Source organism: Pristiophorus japonicus, unplaced genomic scaffold (assembly GCF_044704955.1).
Source record: "Pristiophorus japonicus isolate sPriJap1 unplaced genomic scaffold, sPriJap1.hap1 HAP1_SCAFFOLD_1586, whole genome shotgun sequence".
Taxonomy (NCBI): Eukaryota; Metazoa; Chordata; class Chondrichthyes; family Pristiophoridae; genus Pristiophorus; species Pristiophorus japonicus.
Genome location: NW_027251264.1, coordinates 15,001 through 20,000, shown reverse-complemented (window position 1 = coordinate 20,000; position 5,000 = coordinate 15,001).

The window sequence follows — 5,000 nt, the reverse complement described above, 5'->3', positions numbered from 1 at the left end:
CGGCCTGCAAGCCGAGCGCCTTTCTTCGGAAGCGGGCTTGATCGGCCAGCCGGCGGGTGGAAAACTTCGGTCGGCCAGTTCTGGCTGTCTGATGCGGCCGGGGCCGAAATGCGGATCTCTCCGCCGTCCCGTGTCGGACCGCTGTCGGCCATACCTCGTTGGAAAGCGGCGGCGGGCCGCAGGCGGCGGTGTCAGCCCGCTCCCGCATGGACGAGGCACGGCGTCGCTAGGCCGCTTGGCCCGCCGGGCAACCGGCATCCGCTGCAGTCTTTGGGCAGTAACATGACGACGCAACGTGGCAACTGGCGCGGGTAAAGAGCGTCCGCTGCGGCCGGACGGGTCGCACCGGAGGCCAGCGACGGCGTGCGGCCGGCTCTTTGGCCGGCGGAGGTGCAGCCGTTGGCTGGAGACCGCTTTCCGACGGCTATCTCCGCTGGTCGGCCAGCTGTGCTCGTCGGGTGCGCGGCGCGGGGAAGAGGAAGGCAAGCGGCATCGAACGCTACCACATTCCTGCGGGCCGACCCGAAGCCGAGCGCGCTGGAAGTCCGCGAAATGCAACCGGAGAAGAAAGTCTGAATGTGGCAACTGATGAACTGAAAATTGTCGGCGGCAAATGGTTAACCAAATGGGTTGAAGGTGGCAAACCATTAACCGAAAACTCTGGCAAATGGTTAACCGGCGTGTTAAGATGGTATCTTTAATAAAAGACGGAAATGACGAAGCCAACATAGCCAAACGAAGGCGGGGACGTTAGTGTGGCAGAAGGGCATGTCTTTAAGCCGTCGGGCGAATGTCCCTGCCAGTTGGAATCTTTTCGGGAAAAAGGGTGAAAAAATCGGAAAGGCCTAGCCGTCCGCCGTGGGGTGCGTTCGCTCGGGCTCGGCCAGCCGCGTCGATGGGTGCCGGAACGGTGCGGCTGCGCTCCGGGAGTGCGGAGATACGGCCTGTCAAGTTTCGTCCCGGAAGTCTGGATGGAGCTAAATCCGAAGCCGTTTGCGGGAAATTAGTTCCAGGGCTCGGCGACCGAAGTCAAATCCGTCCCGCCAACTTGACACTTGTCATTTCTGTCCTTGGGGGTTGGCGGGGTACCTGCACAGAGGTAGGAGGTGGCTGATCGAGAATTGGTGAGTTTTCCAAAGTCACGTCTCGAGCCTCCAGGTCTGCAGAGACCGACCAGGGCTGCCGCCCAACCGACTATTCACCCTTTTTGGGCGGGAATTTTTTCCATTTTTGTCCATTTTTCGGGTTTTTGGTCGGGCTTCAAAAACGGCAGCCCGAGGCCTGGCAGAGGCCGGGGCATGTCCCCGGTCGCGCCAGGCGGCTCGCGCGACCCGATTAGGCCCCGAAAGGAGTCGGGAAATCGGCAGACCTGCCCGAGTTCAGCCCGGGGGAGGCGGGGGGCAGGTCGGTTCGGCTCAAATCATTAACCAAAGCCGAGACTTGGTCTCGCTGGCGCAACCGAAGTGCCAGGCTGGATAACTCATTAACCAGAAGGCGGCTGGAGGCAGGCAGGGCTGATGGCTGAGGCCGGGTGGAGGCCACCCGCGGCCGGGAAAGTCAAAAGTCCCGTTGTGTGGAAGTCTATGAGGTCAGATTCGCCGCCTTACCGGGCCTGCGGTTGATGGTTTCCCGCTTGGGCAAGCGAGTCGGCCCGGCAAAGTGGCCACTTGCATTTTCTGGCAAGTGTCTGCGAACAACGTTAATGAGTTGAACCTCGGCAATTGTCGGAAGTCCCGATGAAGAAAATGAAAATGCCCCTTTTGCGGGGATTTGGATGCTCATGCCGGCAGCAGGTGGCCCGACGCCCGCCAACTTGACACTTGTCATTTCTGTCCTTGGGGGTTGGCGGGGTATCTGCACAGAGGTAGGAGGTGGCAGAATCGAGACTTGGTGAGTTTTCAAACAAACGTCTCGAGCCTCCAGGTCTGCAGAGACCGACCAGGGCTGCCGCCCAACCGACTATTCACCCTTTTTGGGCGGGAATTTATTCCCTTTTTGCCCATTTTTCGGGTTTTTGGTCGGGCTTCAAAAGCGGCTGCCCGAGGCCTGGCAGAGGCCGGGGCATGGGCCCCGATCGCGCCAGGCGGCACGCGCGACCCGATTAGGCCCGAAAGGAGTCGGGAAATCGGCAGACCTGCCCGACTTCTGCCCGCGGGGCGGGGGGCAGGTCGGTTCGGCTCAAATCATTAACCAAAGCCGAGACTTGGTCTCGCTGGCGCAACCGAAGTGCCAGGCTGGATAACTCATTAACCAGAAGGCGGCTGGAGGCAGGCAGGGCTGATGGCTGAGGCCGGGTGGAGGCCACCCGCGGCCGGGAAAGTCAAAAGTCCCGTTGTGTGGAAGTCTATGAGGTCAGATTCGGCCGCCTTACCGGGCCTTCGGTTGATGGTTTCCCGCTTGGGCAAGCGAGTCGGCCCGGCAAAGTGGCCACTTGCATTTTCTGGCAAGTGTCTGCGAACAACGTTAATGAGTTGAACCTTGGAAATTGCCGGAAGTCCCGATGAAGAAATGAAAATGCCCCTTTTGCGGGGATTTGGATGCTCATGGCCGGCAGCAGGTGGCCCGAGACCCCGCCAACTTGACACTTGTCAATTTCTGTCCTTGGGCGTTGGCGGGGTATCTGCACAGAGGTAGGAGGTGGCAGAATCGAGACTTGGTGAGTTTTCCAAACAAACGTCTCGAGCCTCCAGGTCTGCAGAGACCGACCAGGGCTGCCGCCCAACCGACTATTCACCCTTTTTGGCGGGAATTTATTCCCTTTTGCCCATTTTTCGGGTTTTTGGTCGGGCTTCAAAAGCGGCTGCCCGAGGCCTGGCAGAGGCCGGGGCATGGGCCCCGATCGCGCCAGGCGGCTCGCGCGACCCGATTAGGCCCCGAAAGGAGTCGGGAAATCGGCAGACCTTGCCGAGTTCAGCCCGCGGTGGCGGGGGGCAGGTCGGTTCGGCTCAAATCATTAACCAAAGCCGAGACTTGGTCTCGCTGGCGCAACCGAAGTGCCAGGCTGGATAACTCATTAACCAGAAGGCGGCTGGAGGCAGGCAGGGCTGATGGCTGAGGCCGGGTGGAGGCCACCCGCGGCCGGGAAAGTCAAAAGTCCGTTGTGTGGAAGTCTATGAGGTCAGATTCGGCCGCCTTACCGGGCCTTCGGTTGATGGTTTCCCGCTTGGGGCAAGCGAGTCGGCCCGGCAAAGTGGCCACTTGCATTTTCTGGCAAGTGTCTGCGAACAACGTTAATGAGTTGAACCTTGGAAATTGCCGGAAGTCCCGATGAAGAAATGAAAATGCCCCTTTTGCGGGGATTTGGATGCTCATGGCCGGCAGCAGGTGGCCCGACGCCCCGCCAACTTGACACTTGGTCATTTCTGTCCTTGGGGTTGGCGGGGTATCTGCACAGAGGTAGGAGGTGGCAGAATCGAGACTTGGTGAGTTTTCCAAACAAACGTCTCCGAGCCTCCAGGTCTGCAGAGACCGACCAGGGCTGCCGCCCAACCGACTATTCACCCTTTTTGGGCGGGAATTTATTCCCTTTTGCCCATTTTTCGGGTTTTTGGTCGGGCTTCAAAAGCGGCTGCCCGAGGCCTGGCAGAGGCCGGGGCATGGTCCCCGATCGCGCCAGGCGGCTCGCGCGACCCGATTAGGCCCCGAAAGGAGTCGGGAAATCGGCAGACCTGCCCGAGTTCAGCCCGGGGGGGGGCGGGGGCAGGTCGGTTCGGCTCAAATCATTAACCAAAGCCGAGACTTGGTCTCGCTGGCGCAACCGAAGTGCCAGGCTGGATAACTCATTAACCAGAAGGCGGCTGGAGGCAGGCAGGGCTGATGGCTGAGGCCGGGTGGAGGCCACCCGCGGCCGGGAAAGTCAAAAGTCCGTTGTGTGGAAGTCTATGAGGTCAGATTCGGCCGCCTTACCGGGCCTTCGGTTGATGGTTTCCCGCTTGGGCAAGCGAGTCGGCCCGGCAAAGTGGCCACTTGCATTTTCTGGCAAGTGTCTGCGAACAACGTTAATGAGTTGAACCTCGGAAATTGCCGGAAGTCCCGATGAAGAAATGAAAATGCCCCTTTTGCGGGGATTTGGATGCTCATGGCCGGCAGCAGGTGGCCCGACGCCCCGCCAACTTGACACTTGTCATTTCTGTCCTTGGGGGTTGGCGGGGTATCTGCACAGAGGTAGGAGGTGGCAGAATCGAGACTTGGTGAGTTTTCCAAACAAACGTCTCGAGCCTCCAGGTCTGCAGAGACCGACCAGGGCTGCCGCCCAACCGACTATTCACCCTTTTTGGGCGGGAATTTATTCCCTTTTTGCCCATTTTTCGGGTTTTGGTCGGGCTTCAAAAGCGCTGCCCGAGGCCTGGCAGAGGCCGGGGGCATGGTCCACGATCGCGCCAGGCGGCTCGCGCGACCCCGATTAGGCCCCGAAAGGAGTCGGGAAATCGGCAGACCTGCCCGAGTTCAGCCCGGGGGGGCGGGGGCAGGTCGGTTCGGCTCAAATCATTAACCAAAGCCGAGACTTGGTCTCGCTGGCGCAACCGAAGTGCCAGGCTGGATAACTCATTAACCAGAAGGCGGCTGGAGGCAGGCAGGGCTGATGGCTGAGGCCGGGTGGAGGCCACCCGCGGCGGGAAAGTCAAAAGTCCCGTTGTGTGGAAGTCTATGAGGTCAGATTCGGCCGCCTTACCGGGCCTTCGGTTGATGGTTTCCCGCTTGGGCAAGCGAGTCGGCCCGGCAAAGTGGCCACTTGCATTTTCTGGCAAGTGTCTGCGAACAACGTTAATGGAGTTGAACCTTGGAAATTGCCGGAAGTCCCGATGAAGAAATGAAAATGCCCTTTTGCGGGGATTTGGATGCTCATGGCGGCAGCAGGTGGCCCGACGCCCCGCCAACTTGACACTTGTCATTTCTGTTCCTTGGGGGTTGGCGGGGTACCTGCACAGAGGTAGGAGGTGGCTGATCGAGAATTGGTGAGTTTTCCAAAGTCACGTCTCGAGCCTCCAGGTCTGCAGAGA